This window comes from Stenella coeruleoalba (genome assembly GCF_951394435.1).
Source record: "Stenella coeruleoalba genome assembly, chromosome: 1".
Lineage (NCBI taxonomy): Eukaryota > Metazoa > Chordata > Mammalia > Artiodactyla > Delphinidae > Stenella > Stenella coeruleoalba.
This window is the reverse complement of record NC_137169.1, coordinates 99,118,256-99,139,198: the sequence shown is the minus strand read 5'-3', so window position 1 is coordinate 99,139,198 and position 20,943 is coordinate 99,118,256. Positions and strand designations below refer to the sequence as shown.

General features: G+C 43.1%; 1 long non-coding RNA gene across 1 annotated transcript; it reads right to left on the bottom strand.

Moving 5' to 3' along the window:
• Positions 1 to 11,136: 11,136 nt before the first annotated feature.
• On the bottom strand, positions 11,137 to 20,552 carry LOC307192025. The gene is made up of 3 exons (XR_013829918.1): positions 20,401 to 20,552; positions 16,557 to 16,678; positions 11,137 to 11,327 (listed from the first exon to the last, which is right to left on the bottom strand). It is a non-coding gene; the product is annotated as an uncharacterized lncRNA (long non-coding RNA).
• Between the last annotated feature and the right edge of the window lie 391 nt (positions 20,553 to 20,943).

Genomic DNA, 20,943 nt, shown 5'->3' with positions numbered 1-20,943 from the left:
TCCAGGAGGATCCCACATGCCACAGAGCCACTAAGTCCGTGTGCCATGACTACTGAGCCTGCGCTCTAGAGCCCATGAGCCACAGCTACTGAAGCCCACATGCCTGGAGCCCCTGCTCCGCAATGAGAAGACACCGCGATGAGAAGCTCCCGCAATGAGAAGCCCGCACACTGTGTCGAAGAGTAGCCCCCACTCACTGCAACTAGAGAAAGCTGTGCACAGCAACAAAGATCCAATGGAGCCATAACTAAATAAATAAATAAATGGGGAAAAAAATGAAACTGTAAGTCTCTAAAATAATGAGACTAAGGCTTAACATGACCCAGAACATGTTTTTAAAAATTAAATTAAATTAAAAAGTTTAAAAATGTGTCATCATATGTACATTTGTTTTTATAAACTATATCTGAATATATAGGAGAGATAGAAACAGATTGTGGGCAGAGGTGGAAGAACCATTTGCAATGGAGTGTTGGAAGATGGAGGCAAGCTAGGTCTGAGTAGGAGAGCATGGGATGCAGGTGAGGCCTTAGACTTGGTCAGGAAATGGACATTCCTGGAAGACAGGAATGATGGCATGCAGGGAGGGTAAAAGAAAAAAAAAAGGATATTTTGCAGTGAAAGGACTGCTTCCCTAGCAAGTTTCCCAAAACATGAAACAACTCTGACTCTTTCTTATTTGTGCAGAGGCATTTAGATGGATTTCAGAAGCTCTTGAGCCTCTTACAGAATGCAGGATTTCTGTCATTGGATTTAAAATGTCTACCATAGAACATTATACCTCTAGCCTGGACAGGGCATTTGAGGGCAAGCTCAGAAAAAGGAGGTAACGCTACCAAAGAGTCCAGAAAACCAAAACGCCTCCTTCATTCCAAGCACGGAGGTCAGTAATAAAAAAGCGTTTAATCCACAGCTTGAATGCAAAGGTTAGAAGAAAGAAAAAAAGCAACCCTGAAACTATATGATGCGCACTCCTTTTTACAAGCCTGACAAAGCAAGCAGGAGACAAATCCCATTTACAAGGACAGTAAAAGCTCGGACTCCTCTCTGACCCAAGCCCTCTCCATGCATCATAAATATTTCCATAGTCATAAATATCACTGATGAGGAGGCAGAATGCTCTTAATAGGCTCCAACGTATTTCACGGTGGAGGCAGCTAGGAAAAATGCACTGAATAAGAAGAAGACAGGGTGAGAGATCTCCTGGGAGGAAATTAAAATAGAATCTTCCACTAGAATGATGCTCCATCCATGTGCTGACTTAAGCCAGGAAAGAACTAGCTGAAGACTCATTGTGAGAAGCATTTTCTCCCACTGGCCCACGGCCTTTTCTATCTCAGAAATGCCAATTCCCTTCAAGCTGAGTTTTGTGGTGGTTGATTTTGTTGATGATGAGCCACCATAAGGAAGGAAGGGAGCTAACTAGCATTTTTTAAAACTTCATAGAGCAGAAGCAAGAAGAACTACAATCCTGCAGCCTGTGGAACAAAACCCACATTCACAGAAAGATAGACAAGATGAAAAGGCAGAGGGCTATGGACCAGATCAAGGAACAAGATAAAACCCCAGAAAAACAACTAAAAGAAATGGAAATAGGCAATCTACCAGAAAAAAGAACACAGAATAATGATAGTGAAGATGACCCAGGACCTCGGAAAAAGAATGGAGGCAAAGATCGAGAAGATGCAAGAAATGTTTAACAAAGATCTGGAAGAATTAAAGAACAAACAAACAGAGATGAACAATACAATAACTGAAATGAAAAACACACTAGAAGGAATCAATAGCAGAATAACTGAGGCAGAAGAACAGATAAGTGACCTGGAAGACAGAATGGTGGGATTCACTGCTGTGGAACAGAATAAAGAAAAAAGAATGAAAAGAAATGAAGACAGCCTAAGAGATTTCTGGGAAAACATTAAACGCAGCCACATTCGCATTATAGGGGTCCCAGAAAGAGAAGAGAGAGAGAAAGGACCCGAGAAAATATTTGAAGAGATGATAGTCAAAAACTTCCCTAACATGGGAAAGGAAATGGCCACCCAAGTCCAGGAAGTGCAGAGGGTCCCATACAGCATAAACCCAAGGAGAAACACACTGAGACACATAGTAATCATATTGGCAAAAATAAAAGACAAAGAAAAATTATTGAAAGCAGCAAGGGAAAAATGACAAATTACATACAAGGGAATTCCCATAAGGTTAACAGCTGATTTCTCAGCAGAAACGCTACAAGCCAGAAGGCAGTGGCATCATATACTTAAAGTGATGAAAGGGAAGAACCTACAACCAAGATTACTCTACCCAGCAAGGATCTCATTCAGATTCAATGGAGAAATCAAAAGCTTTACAGACAAGCAAAAGCTAAGAGAATTCAGCACCACCAAACCAGCTCTACAGCAAATGCTAAAGGAACTTCTCTAAGTGGGAAACACAAGAAAAGAAAAGACCATACAAAATGAAACCCATAACGATTAAGAAAATGGTCATAGGAACATACATATCAATAATTACCAGGCTTCCCTGGTGGCGCAGTGGTTGAGAGTCCTCCTGCCGATGCAGGGGACGTGGGTTTGTGCCCCAGTCCAGGAAGATCACACGTGCCTTGGAGCGGCTAGGCCCGTGAGCCATGGCCCCTGAGCCTGCGCGTCCGGAGCCTGTGCTCTGCAACGGGAGAGGCCACAGCAGTGAGAGGACTGCGTAACGCAAAAAAAAAAAAAAATTACCTTAAACGTGAATGGATTAAATGCTCCAACTAAAAGATACAGGCTCGCTGAATGGACACAAAAACAAGGCCCGTATATATGCTGTCTACAAGAGACCCACTTCAGACCTAGGGACACATACAGACTGAAAGTGAGGGGATGGAAAAAGATATTCCATGCAAATGGAAATCAAAAGAAAGCTGGAGTAGCAATACTCATATCAGATAAAATAGACTTTAAAATAAAGAATGTTACAAGAGACAAGGAAGGACACTACATAATGATCAAGGGATCAATCCAAGAAGAAGATATAACAATTATAAATATATATGCACCCAACATAGGAGCACCTCAATACATAAGGCAACTGCTAACAGCTCTAAAAGAGGAAATCAACAGTCACACAACAACAGTGGGGGACCTTAACACCTCACTTATACCAATGGACAGATTATCCAAACAGAAAATTAATAAGGAAACAGAAGCTTTAAATGACACAATAGACCAGATACATTTAATTGATATTTATAGGACATTCCATCCAAAAACAGCAGATTACACTTTCTTCTCAAGTGTGCAGGAACATTCTCTAGGATAGATCACATCTTGGGTCACAAATTAAGCCTCAGTAAATTTAAGCAAATTGAAATCATATCAAGCATCTTTTCTGACCACAATGCCATGAGATTAGAAATCAATTAAAGGGAAAAAAACATAAAAAACACAAACACATGGAGTCTAAACAATATGTTGCTAAATTACCAAGAAACCACTGAAGAAATCAAAGAGGAAATCAAAAAATACCTAGGGACAAATGACAATGAAAACAGGACAATCCAAAACCTATGGGATGTAGCAAAAGCAGTTCTAAGAGGGAAGTTTATAGCTATACAAGCCTACCTCAAGAAACAAGAAAAATCTCAAATAAACAATCTAACCGTACACCTAAAGGAACTAGAAAAAGAAGAACAAACAAAACCCAAAGTTAGCAAAAGGAAAGAAATCATAAAGATCAGAGCAGAAATAAATGAAAGAGAAACAAAGAAAACAATAGCAAAGATCAATAAAACTCAAAGCTGGTTCTTTGAGAAGATAAACAAAATTGATAAACCATTAGCCAGACTCATCAAGAAAAACAGGGAGAGGACTCAAATCAATAAAATTAGAAATGAAAAAGGAGAAGTTACAACAGACACGGCAGAAATACAAAGCATCCTAAGAGACTACTACAAGCAACTCTATGCCTATAAAATGGACAACCTGGAAGAAATGGACAAATTCTTAGAAAGGTATAACCTTCCAAACTGACCCAGGTAGAAATAGAAAATATGAACAGACCAATCACAAGTAATGAAATTGAAACTGTATTAAAAATCTTCCAACAAACAGAAGTCCAGGACCAAATGGCTTCACAGGTGAATTCTATAAAACATTTAGAGAAGAGCTAACACCCATCCTTCTCAAACTCTTCCAAAAAATTGCAGAGGAAGGGAACCTCCCAAACTCATTCTCTGAGGCCACCATCACCCTGATACCAAAACCAGACAAAGATACTACAAAAAGGAAAATTACAGACCAACATCACTGATGAATATAGATTGAAAAATCCTCAACAAAATACTAGCAAACAGAATCCAACAACACATTAAAAGGATCATACACCATGATCAAGTGGGATTTATCCCAGGGATGCAAGGATTCTTCAGTATATGCAAATCAATCAATGTGATACACCATATTAACAAATCGGAGAATGAAAACCATATGATCATCTCAATAGATGCAGAAAACGCTTTTGACAAAATTCAACCTCATTTATGATAAAAACTCTCCAGAAAGTGGGCATAGAGGGAACCTACCTCGACATAATAAAGGCCATATACGACAAACCCACAGCAAACATCATTCTCAACAGTGAAAAACTGAAAGCATTTCCTCTAAGATCAGGAATAAGACAAGGACGTCCATTCTCACCACTATTATTCAACATAGTTTTGGAAGACCTAGCCATGGCAATCAGAGAAGAAAAAGCAAAAAAAGGAATACAAATTGGAAAAGAAGTAAAACTGTCACTGTTTGCATATGACATGACACTATACATAGAGAAACCTAAAGATGCCACCAGAAAACTACTAGAGCTAATCAATGAATTTGGTAAAATTGCAGGATACAAAATTAATGCACAGAAGTCTCTGGCATTCCTATATACTAATGATGAAAAATCTGAAAGAGAAATTAAGGAAACACTCCAATTTACCATTGCAACAAAAAGAATAAAATACCTAGGAATAAATCTACCTAGGGAGACAAAAGACCTGTATGCAGAAAACTATAAGACACTGATGAAAAAAATTAAAGATGATACCAACAGATGGGGAGATATACCATGTTCTTGGATTGGAAGAATCAATATTGTAAAAATGACTATACTACCCAAAGCAATCTACAGATTCAATGCAATCCCTATCAAATTACCAATGGCATTTTTTACAGAACTAGAACAAAAAATCTTAAAATTTGTATGGAGGCATAAAAAACCCCGAATAGGGCTTCCCTGGTGGCGCAGTGGTTGAGAGTCTGCCTGCCGATGCAGGGGACATGGGTTCATGCCCCGGTCCAGGAAGATCTCACATGCCACGGAGCAGCTAGGCCCGTGAGCCATGGCCGCTGAGCCTTGTGCGTCCAGAGCCTGTGCTCCGCAACGGGAGAGGCCACAACAGTGAAAGGCCTGCGTACTGCAAAAAAAAAAAAAAAAGACCCCGAATAGCCAAAGCAGTCTTGAGGGAAAAAAATGGAGCTGGAGGAATCAGACTCCCTGACTTCAGACTATACTACAAAGCTACAGTAATCAAGACAATATGGTACTGGCACAAAAACAGAAATATAGATCAATGGAACAGGATAGAAAGCCCAGAGATAAACCCACAGACCTATGGTCAACTAATCTACGACAAAGGAGGCAAGGATATACAATGCAGAAAAGACAATCTCTTCAATAAGTAGTGCTGGGAAAACTGGACAGCTACATGTAAAAGAATGAAAGTAGAACACTCCCTAACACCATACACAAAAATAAACTCAAAATGGATTAGAGACCTAAATGTAAGACCAGACACTTTCAAACTCTTAGAGGGAAACATAGGAAGGACACTCTTTGCCATAAATCACAGCAAGATCTTTTTTGATCCACCTCCTAGAGTAATGGAAATTAAAACAAAAATAAACAAATGGGACCTAATGAAACTTCAAAGCTTTTGCACAGCAAAGGAAACCATAAACAAGACGAAAAGACAGCCCTCAGAATCAGAGAAAATATTTGCAAACGAATCATTGGACAAAGGATTAATTGCCAAAATATATAGACAGCTCATACAGCTCAATATTAAAGAAACAAACAACCCAATCCAAAAATGGGCAGAAGACCTAAAAGACATTTCTCCAGAGAAGACATACAGATGGCCAAGAAGCACATGAAAAGCTGCTCAACATCACTAATTATTAGAGAAATGCAAATCAAAACTACAGTGAGGTATCACCTCACACCAGTTAGAATGGGCATCATCAGAAAATGTACAAACAACAAATGTTGGAGAGGGTGTGGAGAAAAGGGAACCCTCTTGCACTGTTTGTGGGAATGTAAATTGATACAGCCACTATGGAGAACAGTATGGAGGTTCCTTAAAAAACTAAAAATAGAATTACCATATGATCCAGCAATCCCACTACTGGGCATATACCCAGAGAAAACCATAATTCAAAAAGACCCATGCACCCCAATGTTCATTGCAGCACTATTTACAATAGCCACGTCATGGAAGCAACCTAAACCCCCATCGACAGACAAATGGATAAAGAAGATGTGGTACATAGACACAATGGAATATTACTCAGCCATAAAAGGTAATGAAATTGGGTCATTTGTAGAGACGTGGATGCATCCAGAAACTATCATACAGAGTGAAGTAAGTAAGAAAGAGAAAAACAAATATCGTATATTAACGCATATATGTGGAACCTAGAAAATGGTACAGATGAACCATTTTGATAACAGAAATTGAGACACAGATGTAGAGAACAAACGTATGGACAACAAGGCAGTGGGGGGGAATGGTGGTGGGATGAATTGGGAGATTGGGATTGACATGTATACACTGATGTGTATAAAATGGATGACTAATAAGAAAGAAAAGTAAATAAATAAATGTAAAAAAAATTCATAGCAGAATATTTAAAAAATTCATAGCAGGATAGTGGACAAAAAAATGGTAGTGTATTCATACAATTGAATACTATTCAGCAACAAAAAAGATGGACCACTAGTCACACACCATCATGGATGGGTTTCAAAAACATTATGCTGAGTGAAAGGAGCCTTACGTAAAAGAGTACATACTATATAATTCCATTTATATGATGCTCTCTAATAGGTCATTAAGGGTGGGAAAAAAATCCAAACAATGGTGGCCCTTATGGGTCGGGGGAGAGATGAAACGGGAAGGGATGTGAGGGAACTTTCTGTGGTGACGGAAGTGTTCTCTACATCTTGATGGGAGTTTGGATTACACAGGCACTTGCATTTGTCAAAACTCGGTGAAAGTACCCTTAAGATTTGTGTATTCCATTGTATCTAAATTTTACCTCAAATGAAAAAACTAAACGAAGATTGAAATCTAGTTAATGATATGCATGCTGAAGTAATTAGGGGAAAGTGTTCTGATGTCTGCAAATTACACTGAAATGCACCACTAAAATAAAATAGATTCATGGATGGATAGATGGATAAATGTGTGAGAAAGCAATTTTAGTAAGTTGTTAATTGTAGAATTTAGGTGGCTGGTAGACAGCTGTTCCCTGTAAAATTCTTTCCACTTTGCTATGTGTTTGAAAAATTTTGCAATAAAATGTTAGAAACAAGAGTAATGTGATTTTTTTAAAACAGCAAACATTTACTGAGTCCCTAGGTGTGCCAGGTACTTTACATACATTTTCCCAATCCTCATACTATCCTGATTTCACAGACCAGAAGGTTAACATTCAGAGAAACACAGTTTCAGGGTCAGGGATGCTTCTTTGCCCTTCTTTTACGCTTGCCCTCCAGATGCAGGATGTGGCACTTGTAGTTTGGGTAACAAACCCTGTCTTCTGCAGCTGCTGCCTCTGAGACTTCATCCTCAGCCTTGGCTTCTGATTAACCGCTAAGGTGAAGAGAAGTCCTCAACCACCAATCAATCAACACTGTCACAAATATTAATTGAACGCCTACTACATGAAGGAATTCAAGGAAATATGAAACACAGTCTCTGCCTTCAAAGGCTCCCAAAGTATTGAACCTAGCCTGAAGAACTGGACTCTCTGTGTGACTTTGGCACTAACTAGCTGTGTGGCCTTGAACAAGTTACTTCAGCTCTTGGGCTTTATTCTCTTGATCCATGAAATAAGGGCTTGAAATAGACCATCCCTCAGGTTCCTGGCAACCCTCATGTTTCTGTGACTTTTGATCCATAGTAATTTGAAGGGTCATCAGCTGGTCCAGATAGTGTTTACCAAAGGAAAACAGATGAAGGAAATCCTTTGTGGGGGGGAGTGCAGAGAAGTCCCCAGGAAGTGGCGTCTAAGCAGTGCCCATGTGGATGGGGGAGGAGATGGTGTTCCAGTGGAGGAGATGCAAACACCGGGCCTGAAGGGAGGACACACGGGGACTGTGAAGAGGGAGTGTGACCGGAGAGGGGGTTAGTTACCAGGAGCAGAGACAACACCGAGAAAACAGTTTGCACTTTAACTTCTGAGAAGCAGGACCGCACAAGAGGTGTTAGGCATGGGAAGTATGTGATAAGGTGGTATCTGAGGAAGATTAATCTATTTATTTTCAGTCATGGAAGAAAAGAGCAGCATAAGTAATCACAAATGTCAGATCATTATAAAACCTTGTGGCAGACTCTAGAATACCCTTGATCTGTGACTTTCAAGCTATGATCTTGAGAACATTAGGGCTCCTGGGAAGCGAGGGGAAGCTGAGGGGAGGCAGGGTCCAGCACCCTCTCCCATTCCTGCCTTAACTGCAACAGCACTGCTTTTTTTTTTTTTTACATCTTTATTGGAGTATAATTGCTTTACAATGGTGTGTTGGTTTCTGCTTTATAACAATGTGAGTCAGTTATACATATACATATGTTCCCATATCTCTTCCCTCTTAAGAGCGTCTCCCAACAGCACTGCTTTTATTGGTTTCATATATGGGAGTTCCAGATAAAACTTATTTTGAAATAATTCAACAGACTTCAACTGAACGACGTAAATTAATTACACAAATAAGCAGCCAGACAAAGTTGTCAGGAGGGGGTTGTTTGAGGATAAATAATTTGCTGGGCATATGCCTCACACAGCTAACTGAGATGACTCCACATTTCCACCTGCGAGGTGCCAGCTCTGATAAAGGCAAAGGTCTTAGGAAGAGGGCAGATTTGGAAACGGCTGTGCCTATGCCCCAGGATGTTACCGAAATGTTTTCACTCTGTGCAACATGCATGTGCAGTGGACTTTCAACTATGAAGCCCCGGGGGCGTGACTCAGGCCCAGTCAGCCTTCTGTCCTGACTTGATTCCCTCAGCAGGTCCCAGGGCCTCACTCCCCTCCTGGTAGCTGCCTCCTCCCACCCCTCTCCCTGACTCTTTGTGATGTGTTACCCTAAACAAACACTCAAGAGCTTTTCACTCTGCAAAATAGACCAGGGTAACAAAAACAACAAACCTGGGGAAGTTACACAGGTTCTAGATTCTTGCAGATATAATTTGGTTGGATCTCCTGGCTTTGGTCTTCTCTGCAGGAGATAATAGCTGAAAAATTCTGCCCTCCACATTTATTCTTGGATGGTCTCATCAGTGGTCCCTTCTTTCAGACCTGACTCTTAGATGCCCTCAGGCATGGCATTAGCCCTCCCCTTGTTTCAGGTGCTCCCTGACCCTCTGTCCCACAGAAAAAGGGCTCTCCTCATAGCTGTGTTTTCACCCCGCCACTTTGTGCATGACCTTATGCTATGCCCCCTGGTTATCTAATACTGCCTAAGAAGTCACCCAAAGTTTAATGGCTTAAAAAAAAAAAAACAATCATTTATTATCTCTCACAGTTTCTGTTGGTCAGGAATTTGGGAAGGACGCAGGGGGCAGTTCTGGCCCAGGGTCTCTCATGTGGTTGCAGTCATACGTCAGCTGGGGCTACAATCATCTGAAGGCTTGGCTGGGGCAGGAGGATTCATTTCCAAGGTGCTCACTCACCTGACTGCCAAACTGCTGCTGGCTCAGGTCAGGGGGCTCAGTTCTTCTCCATGCGGGTCTCTCCATGTCACTGCTTGAGTGCCCTCATGGCATGGCAGCTGGCCTCCCCCCAGGCGACAAACCAAGAGACCAAGTCAGATGCTGCAGTGACTTTTACAGCCTAGCCTTGAATGTCATACACTATCCTTCCTACTTATTTACTAGTCACACAGTGACAGACCTGATTCGGTGTGAAAGAGGACCATGCAAGAAAGCAAGGATTACTGGAGGTCATCTTGGAGGCTGGCCCACCACACTATAGAAAGGTCAGAAGAAGAGGACCAGACTCAAGCCATCAAATATTTCACAACTTAGTTGGGGGTGGGGGAGAAATCTTATATACCCGTAATAGTAGGAGGAAGAAGAAGGAGGAGGAGGAAGGAAGGAAGGAGGGGAGGGAGGAGAAAGAAAAAAAAGGCAGGCAGTACATGCCCTGGAATGCAAATTAGGTATGGAGTAAGCAAGACAGATATAGCCTCTGCTCTCTTGAAGTTTGTAATCTAGAGGGAATGGCAGTTTTCGTGTAAATAAGTATCAATAATTGCACTTGGAATAAAATCCAATCTCCTTACCTTGTCCCTGCCTATTCTTTTCCTCTACTACTCATCTCCTTTCTCACTGAGCTTCAACCACACTGGCCTTTCCTCCATTCCTCCAAGAGACCAAGCTCCCACCTCCACGGGGCCTTGCACTTGCTGTCCCCTGGAATGCTCTCCAGGTCTTTGCACAGCCAGCTCTTTCTGGCCATTCAGGTCTCTGCACTTAGCTGCCACCTGATCTTTTCTGGTTTTGTCATTCCCTTCCTCCAGCTCGAATGTAAGCTTCGTGAGAATAGAGACTTCGTTAAATCTTCCTCACTGCTGTGCCTCCAGATCTGGATAGCACTTGTTATGCGGTAAGTGATGCATAAATACCGTAATGAGTAAATGCAGTGCCTGCTTTCTGACGAGGTTCTAAAACTGTATAAAATCTTCCTCTAGAATGTTGTAAACTTAAGCTCCAGCCCTGTCTCTTGTCCATCTTGCAATCCAAACCAAGGTTGGTGAATTGCAGGCCTACCTAGGATCTAACCTTGCTGACTCCTTGACTCTGAGCAAATAGCATACCTCTGCCACACCTGATCTTCCACCACGTCTAGATTCAGTTGATCCAGCCCAGGCTGACTGCGTTATTTGTGTTTTCCCTTGGAGATGGGTCCTCAATTTCTGATTGCCTTTGCTTGGCTTCCTGAACGACTTCCCTCTCTCTCTCCTCCGCGGGAAGGGCCATTCCAGCCTTGTTTTGCTGCACTTGTGTTTTCAGCTTTCCTGGGCTAAAATATCAAAAACAGTTGCTCATTAATATCCCAGCTTTCCTGCTTTTCAGGAGAAACAACATGACAAACAGAAACCCCATGCATATTTATTTTGAAAATACGGTTTTCAATTTGAGAGCAAATGGACACTGCTGGTCTGCAGGTCTTTTCACCTGCTGTGGCGTGTGATTAGTGAGGTCTTTTCCCTCCGGGTGGTGGTGCCAGCTAATGGACTCATGCTCCCTCTGTATGTTTATTTATCTTCAGTTAATTAAAAGTTTGCCAAGTCTTCCTCACTGCCCTTGTTCACAGCAAGGCCAAGAGTTGGCTTGTGGCACTGATCCGGGTTGGCAGCCTGGGTGGGGGAGGCCATCCTATTAAATCTTAATCTAAGAGGGAGATCACGCCTGTGGGCTTCCATCCCTGGGGTTCTCCCGCTGGGAAGTCACAAATCAGTGCCAGAGCTCAGTGCCAGTGGCAACTCTCCCTGCCAGGCCTGAGTCAGCATCAGATGCAATTTTTTGGAACTGTTATTTGACAATAAATTTGAGAATTCTGGGAGATGTCTCTTAAAAACTGGAATGAATTACACACACATCTACCTTGGAAGGGGATGTTAACCATCATGTGAAACTGTATCTTATAAATGATGAATGAGCCAATTTGCCAACATTAATTTTGAAGTTATGGGTTAGGTTAAGACTAGCAAAGTATCCTGTACTTCAGATGTTATGAAACTGTGCCTCCACCAGGACTGGAGGAGGAGATTAAGAACTGAGTTGGCACTCAAGGCCTCCACTGCCCCAGTTTTGGAAATTCCCACAAGTTCACCTTCCCACCAGCCTCCTCCCTTCAGTCACTGTTAGCTGTGTGCTAGCTTTTGAATCATTTCAGCAGGTACCTTGGCTGACAAACTTGGAAGATAGGAAGAGCACTCTGTTGTGAGTTGAAGTGTGTCCCCCAAAAAGATGAGTTGAAGTCCTAACCTCCAGGACCTGTGAATGTGACCTTATTTGAAAATAGGGTCTTTGCAGATGTGAGTAGTTAAGATGAGGTCATACTGGATTGCGCAGGCCTGATCCACTGACTGATGTCCTTATAAGAAGAGATCACAGCAAGGTCCTACTGTATAGCACAGGGAACTATGTTCAATACCTTGTAATAACTTATAATGGAAAAGAATATGAAAAAGGTAAGCCTAAAACTAACCCAACATGGTAAATCAACTATACCTCAATTAAAAAAAAAAAAAGAAGAAATAAAAAAGGAAGAGATCACAGAGACACACAGGGAGACCACCATGTGATGTCTGAGGCACAGACTGTAGTGACGCATCTACCAGCCAAAGTGTGCCAAGGATTGCCGGCAGCACCAGAAGCTAGGAAGAAGCAAGGGAGGATCCTCCCCTAGAGCCTTCAGAGAGAACACAGCCCTGCCAACGCCTTGGCTTTGGACTTACAGCCTCCAGAACTGAGAGGATAAATTTCTGTTGTTTTAAGTCACAGAGTTTGCAATACTTTGTTACAGCAGCCCTAGGAAACTTATACATAATCTACTCCTGGCCCCGCTGCTGCATGCCTCAGCCAGCTTGCATCTCTGCTGAACTTTTTTTTTTTTTTTTTTGCAGTATGTGGGCCTCTCACTGTTGTGGCCTCTCCTGTTGCGGAGCACAGGCTCCGGACGCACAGGCTCAGCGGCCATGGCTTATGGGCCCAGTCGCTCCGCGGCATGTGGGATCTTCCCTGACAGGGGCACAAACCCGTGTCCCCTGCATCGGCAGGCGGGGCTCTCAACCACTGCGCCACCAGGGAAGCCCTCTGCTGAGCTTCTTGATAGGCTTGGTCACCCTTGCTCCTTTCACTTTCTGAGAGGTCTTATACAGTGAAATCCCAACTTGCTAGAAGGTTTTTAGAAAGTGGGAAGTCAGGCTAAGAAGAAAACCTCATCACATCTCAAGTTTTGCAGATGATTTTTGAAACATCTCAGTCCAACTTCTTGTCCAACTAAGTGGAGGTGAGTAAGCACGGTAAGATGGCTCATTGACAATGGAGGATGTCGCTCTGCTTCGGGGGTCATCACTCTAAATTCAGGTCTCCCTGGTTGGCATCACAGATACAGAGAGAATAAGACATTGGCATAAAATTGTACTGACCCCAGCACTTATTCTGGAAACTGAATTTTTACTTTCACATTCCTGACTAGCTCTTTGTCTCTTCTAAAAGCTGAACGTACAACGACAACAAAATTAGAAAAAGTTAGATTGAGAGTTCAAGCTAGGTGAATTTCTGGTAACCAAGATTCTATAATATTCTGTTGTAGCTGTGGGAAGGGATATTGAACTTGAGGTCAGAAGACTTGGACTTGAATTCCAGCTCTGCTCATCCTCACAACAACCTGGCAAGGCAAGTATAATTACCCCCAATTACACATGGCAGGATGGACTGAGGCTGCCCCCATCCCCTCTCCAAAGAGACACACTCAAGAACCAAAAATGTGTCTTCTGCTTGGCCTTTACTTTGCTGAGTGGGGCTAACTACTAGTAGTTCGGGGACGAACTACTCCCGACAACAGAGAGAGTCTTTTAAAGTTATAGAGGTGAAAAGGAGAGAGCAAGAAAATGATTGGCAGGGAAGAGGAATTTGGGAGGATGGTTGGAAAAGAAAGGTATCTGATGGAGAATCTGATTGTGTCTATTATGTAGTGTGTGATCTGTGTCTTTTTCCCTATGTCCCCCAATAGATTTCTAACTAATGTGTTATGGAGCTGAATCTGGTTTGGGATGTGGGCATTTGATGAGGAATGAAGACCACCCATGAGAATCCAATCAACCCAGGGCTACAAGGGAGCTAAAGCTCAGAGAGCTTGAGCGCTTTGTCAGGGTTACACAGCCTTAGGTTCTGAAGTCAGATCTGTCTGACCTCACACCTGTGTTCTCTTGTAACATATGGCTTGTTCTCATGGTGAACCTGCCAAACTATTTCAGACCTAAGAGGTAGTACAGGTTGAAAATTTAAATATTCCAAAATTATCTGTGTAAATGCCCTGGACAACAAACAATAATGGCCTATTCATTGTAGCTTTCATATGGCTAGAGCTTTGCTGTTTCGAGAAATGGCCTCTGTTTATTGAGCGTTTACTCAGTGCTAAACCCTTTCCTTCGCATTTTATGATCTAACCTTCCGAGCAGGTTGGAGAGGTAGACATTTTTATCCCTATTTTACAAATGAGGAAATATTAAAGAGTGACTAGACCAGGTCACTGTTGGAAAGCAGCAGACTAATACCTAAACACCAAATATCATACAATTTACTTTCTCAGTAGATAATACATGCACATAGTACAACGTTTACCAAGGAGAAGGCCAACAGTGAAAAGTTAGAGCCTCTCTCTCCACCATCCCTCAGAGGCCCTGTTCCCTTCCCTACCACCCTCACATGTCCTTCAAAGACATCCTTGGTATTTACACATATGACCACCGGTGCCTCCCTCAGGGGAAAAGAACGTTTGAAGTTAACCCAAGGAAACAGTGCCTTCCCTCAGCCCTCTCTCAGCTTCAGTTTAAACCTCTGGGGCTCAATACCCAAGTGGAGTGTGTTTTCATGTTTTCCTGGGGGCTGGTGAGGGGTACTGAACAGAGCACGCGGTCTGGAAGCTGATAGGATTAAGTTCAAGTTCATGCCGAGGGCAGGTGACTTGACCTCGCTAAACCGTTTCCACACCTGAAACTGGAAGCAAGCATGCCCACCTCCAAGGGCTGCGGTGAGGATAATATAAGAGAATAAAGGTAAAACATCAGGCGTATCTGGCGTCCTCCCTCCCTCCCTCCCCTCCTGAACAAGAGCCTACCGTTTTCCTGATGCATCTCTAAGAATACAGAGAAAGGGAAAAGCAAACTCCCCAAATCTACATGCAGTTTAGTGATCAGCTTTGACCTAATTCTACTTCAAAGCATTTCCTTCTCTTTCCTAACCTCCCATGACCTCCCACCCAGCTGCCAAGTATAGAGAATACATGAAAACTTGGGCCCAGTGGGGACCTGGAATGTTAAAGCTTTTGAGAAAACAGCTGTTTGTTTGTTCATTTATTACCATGTTTTTACCCCTGTCTCATTTGATCACAAGAGCCTGTGGGGAAGAATAATAATCCGCTGCACTTAGACCAGTCTACACAGGGATCTTCCAGCCTTGATTTCACTCTACAACAGCTCTGTGAAAGGGGCAAAACTGCAGCTCAGAGATTAAATGCTTTGGCTAAGAGGAACAAGGCAGAAATAGGGCTAGAACCCAGGTCTTCACTGGTTTCCTTGCCTTTTGTGGTCTTTAGTAGTTTTTTTGTGTGTAATCGCTACTGCATCCGTTAGGATGCATGTGGCTGCAAGCAACAGAAAATCCAAGTCACACTTGCTCATGTAGCTGGAAATGCAGAGGTTGGATGGCTTCAGAAGCAGAGCAGGACAGTGGCTCTGTGCTCCTTCTGCTCCTCTCTTATTTCTTCCCTCCTCCGTGTATCGGCTTCATTTTCAGGCTGGCTTCCCTCATGCCAAAATGATTTATTGCGCTCCAAACACCACACCAACACATCACAATGTCCAGAGGAAAAGAGAGTCTCTTCTTGTGTCTGTCTAATGCATGAGGAAGATTCTTCCTAAGAAGTCCCAACAAACAATGCTGCTGTGCCTCATTTTCTCAAACTGGAGCCAAACTTGTGGCAGAATCTGTCATACTTGTTACCACTCTGGCTCTTTTGAACACTCATCCTTCATTAGGACAAGTTTAAAATCTTTAGCCCCACCTCCCCAAGGTGGAAGCCAGATTTTGCTCTCCTGACACAGACACAGGACTTTTACTGCAGCTAGTGACGCAAGAAGAAAAGTACAGAGCCTGTTTCTCCTCCCTCCTCTCTCCCTCCTACAGTGCAGTCATTAGAGGTTGCAGTAAAGTTGAGCTCCTGGCACAGAAGCCGCTGGGGTACAGTCTGCAGCACCCGCATCCAGAGCTTGGTGGTGGCAGCAGTTTTCTTGTAGCTCTGCACTGTGGAGCGGTTTGGGCCAGCTTGGTCTGGATCCTGGCTCTCCAGCTCTCCTTATGATCGTGTGAGCCACCCATTGTCCTTTTAATAAATTTGTAAAGTGCTGAATCACCCAGAGTCAGCTTCTGTTATTGCAGCTAAGAGCCTGACTGATCCACACACCCGTTCCTGAGCACATGGCTGGGGCTGGACCCGTGCTCTCTGCTGACCAGCACATACCTGAGTTCCTGAACCAACAATGGTGGTGAGAGGGTTGGGATAGCCCTACACCAATCAAGACCAGCTCCGAAGTTCGGGGTGAGATCAGTTCCGCAGGAAGCACAGGAGGACGTGTGCGAAACCTATGTAAAAATTGGGATTTGTGAGAGAGGGAATGGATGCTTCATGGGCAGCCAACAATCTACCAAGCCCTGCCATGAGAGGCTCTGCAGCTAAGTATGTTCACCCTCACAACACTCCATAAGGTAGGCGTCATCCCCATTTTAGGGACGTGGAAACAGACATGGAGACATTAAGTACAGGATGATAGAATTTTATTTGTTGGTTGGTTTTGTTTTTTTGAAATTAATTAATAGACTTTTTTTCTTACAGAAAAATTGAGAAGTACAGAGAATTCCCCTATACCCCCTCACCACCACTACCACCATCCCTGACTGTTTCCTCTATTATTATTAATATCTTGCATTAGTATGGTACAATTGTTAAAACTGATGAGCCAATATTGATACATTACTATCAACTAAAGTCCATACTTTACATTAAGGTTCACTCATATCGCATAGTCTGTGGGTTTTGATAAATGTGTAATGATGTATATTACCATTACAATATCATACAGAATAATTTCACTGCCCTAAAAATCCCCGTACGCCACATACTCATCCCTCTCTCACTTCTCTGAACCCTTTGCAACCACTGATCTTTTTACTGTCTCCATAGTTTGGCCTTTTCCAGAATGTCACATAGTTGGAATCATACAGCATGTTGCTATCTCAGAATTAATAAGCTCAAGTTCAACCTAGGTCTATTGGACTCTAAAGTCATTTATACACTCATTTTTCTCACTCGCAGGTCTGTGGATCAGCTGTGGCTCTCCTGAGACCCACTGGGTTTGGCTCCAGCTGCAGGCTGTGTTCAGAATGGCTCCACAAACCTCTTCATTTTTCTTGGGCCAGTGGCTACTCGGGGGCCACCCAGGTTCTCAAGGTGGATGGAGGAGTGCATGGGACCAAGTAAATTGCACAAGCACATTTAAGCTTTTGCTGGCCTCACGTCCACTAACAGTTCATTGGCCAAAGCAAATCACATGGCTGTGCCCAACATCAGTGGAGCAGGGACATATTCTTCACCTACTCTGTAACAGGTACTGCAAAGCTCAATGGCAAAGGACATGTATGTATAGGAAACAGGAAACTGAAACAGGAAAGCGTAAAGAATTGGGAGTAATAATTCAATCTATATGATATGGGATTCTTTTTTTCTCAACTACTTTTTGCCCATATTCATTCATGATTTCAATAGGTATTTATTGAGCATCTACTCTGTGCCAGACACTGTTCTAGGCAGTGAGGCTACTGTGGGGAGAAAGGCAGATTTGGTCCCTTGTTCTCATGGAGCTTACAGCCTAGTGAATTCTTCCAGTGTGTATATATATTCCTTTCAGTGTCTTCAAAATCTTGCTAGAAGAAGCCAGCAAGGGAGGGCAGAAGAATGGAGGAAAAGTCGAGATGGGGGGAAATGGAGAGGCAGATCAGTCTGGGGCCCAACCAGTGGCCATCCTACAGCTGAGCCTCTCTCACCTGCTCTCCTTACCTACTCCTACCTCTGTATTTAATTCTGCCTGCCTTTCCTGTCCCAGGTTTGCTAGGTTCTGCTACTCCAGGAGGCCTGGCCTTTCCCCCTTATAATCTGTCCATGTTGTAGTAGATGTTTGTCTTTTGGGGGATGTCCATCATTCCCTCCAACTTCAACTTCATACCGTTTCCTTAATTTCCCTTTGGCAGGCTACAGTGGTGTGCAGGCCTGAGCACTTCCATGGGGTGGCCCTGCCTAAGGCTCAATTGCCTGGCCACTGACCTACCTGTGGCTCTTGTCCCATTTTCCAGGCCCGGCCCTTCAGCCTTTCCCCTTGTGGATTCTGGAAGCCTCCACTATCTTGCCGATAATTTCTTCTTTGTTCAAGAGGGTCAGGGGCAATTTCTGTTGTTTGTAATCAAGAACCCCAATCATAGCATATGACCAGACAATTCCACTTCTAGGTATATATCCAAGAAAAATCATATATCCATGCAAAAACTTGTACACCCGTGTTCTTAGCAGCATTCATCATGATAGCCAAAAGTGGAAACAGCTCACATGTCCATGAACTGATAAATGAGTAACTGAAATGTAGTACATCCATACAATGGAATATTACTCAGCCTTACAAAGGAGTGACGTGCTGATACATGCTACAACACGGATGAACTTCGAAAATATACACTAAGTGAAAGAAGCCAGCACAAAAGACCACATAGTATATGATTTCATTTATGTAAAATGTCCAAAACAGGTAAACCTATAGAGATAGAAAGTAGATTAGTTGTTGTCAGGGGCTTGAGGGGGAGGGTGATTACTAATGGATATGGTGCTGATAAATGTTCTAATATTGAGTGTGCTGTTGGTTGTACGATGCTGTGAATATACTAAAACCCACTGAATTGCACAGTTTAAAAGGGTGAATTTTATGGTATGGGAGTTATATCTCAATAAAGCTGTTATTTAAAAGCAAAAGAGCCCTAATCAAAACACCTTCTGGTGCAGGGAGCTCAAGGGGGGAAGGTGGCCTGGGCTACTAAGAAGAGCACCACACTGGGCTCTGGAGGATTCAGTTCTAACGCCAGGTCTGCTTCTTGCCAACCTTAAACTTCACCCTTTTGGACCTCAGTCTTTTCAGCACTAACATGAAGAGGCTTATGAGACCAGTGTTATCCATACTCCAGTCACTTGTGAGCCGCCTTCATGATTTTTGTTGCATCATTGTGCCAACTGAACAATTATCTACCTAGTTCTTTAAATTAACGCATTTATTTAAACCTAGCATCATTCTAAACAAAAATATTCATAAAATCATGCATTTGTTTATGCTGGTTGTATTTCCCAAAACACATTAAAATCAACACTAGATAGTAAAGTTAGAAATGTTCACTCCCCCTGTCACTGTCTGATTTCTACCATTTGGGAATCCTGGACTAGGGTCTTCAAGGGTGGTCTACAAACTAGCCCGCTGGGTAGAGGACCAGGCCTTGCCTTTGTTCCTCCCTCAACTAAAGTGGACTTTTAATTATTGCCTCTTAGGACGTGACCTTGTCCTATGGCCGCACCTCACTCTGGTTGCAGGGATTTTCAGTCATAGAAAATGAGGGCTGTCCCAAGGCTGACTCCATGTAGTAACTCAAGGGGCATTTCCTGGAATTCTGGGGATGGTTATTGTTATTCTAATTTTACAGAGGGGGAGATTGTCTCAGAAACATTAACTAACAGACTAGAAGAGGAAGAGACAGGATTCAAAACCAGATCTTTTCAAAATTCTTTTAACTATATCATAATAGACCATGTACTCTTTTAACTACAGCATAATAGACCATAGGGCCAGATATTTTGAGGTGGACATAACTTGAAATGAATCAGGCCATACACATAGCTGCCACCTTTGCCTATGGGCGGGAACCGCATAGAGGAATGGGGCACTAATGTGGCTTCTGAGATGAAAATTGTATCCATTGAATTTCTATATATCAGTAATAAACAGTAACAAACTCCCCTAATACTTCCTCATTACACACATTCCACTAATATTTACTAGTTCAAAATTCTATTCCCCACTAGTCAGGGACCATGTCTTTCTTATTCACTGCTGTGTCCGCAACACTTGGCCCAGTATTTGGCACAAAGTAGTCCCCCTAATTAGTTTCCGTTTAATTCACCAGGCCCTCACCGCAAAGGTCCTCTAGCCCAGGTGTGCGTGGTTGGGAGGTAGAATGAGGTGGGCTAAGACAAGCCCGCAGGCAAGAGCAGGACTCACCATGACCACGCTGTCCAGGCACCTGCACAGCAGGCAGGAGGAGGCTGGTAAGCCCTTCAGTCGTGTTCCATACGTGGATCGCGTGTATCATGCATCCTCTGCCATGGAGCAGACTGCCGCCGCCACCCAGATCTGTCTGTGGAGGTGGTTTCAATCTGTCCAGATCAGAGAGCAGAGCAGAGCAGTGATGCATTTATTCCACCCAAAAAAATAACTGTTGACAGCCAGCCCCACGCAAAGCCCCGTGCCAGGCACCGTGGAGGAGACAAATGTAACTCAGGCTCGCACTGACTCCCATGCCAGGCCCCTGAGTACACAGATCCACCAGCCTAGGTCTGCCAATTCCTTGTGCAGTGTTCTTTCCACAACAGGACCGCCTTCCAGAAGTGATGCCCGAGCTGCCAGGATTAGGAGCATTCTTTCTGCTGTGTCCTCTGGAAGGATGCCACTGAGACTTCCCCACGAGGGACCTGCAGTGAGCTAGTGTGAGGGTTCAAGGGAAACAGGACTCATCCCACCCCAGCAAGCTTCCAGTGGCGGCTG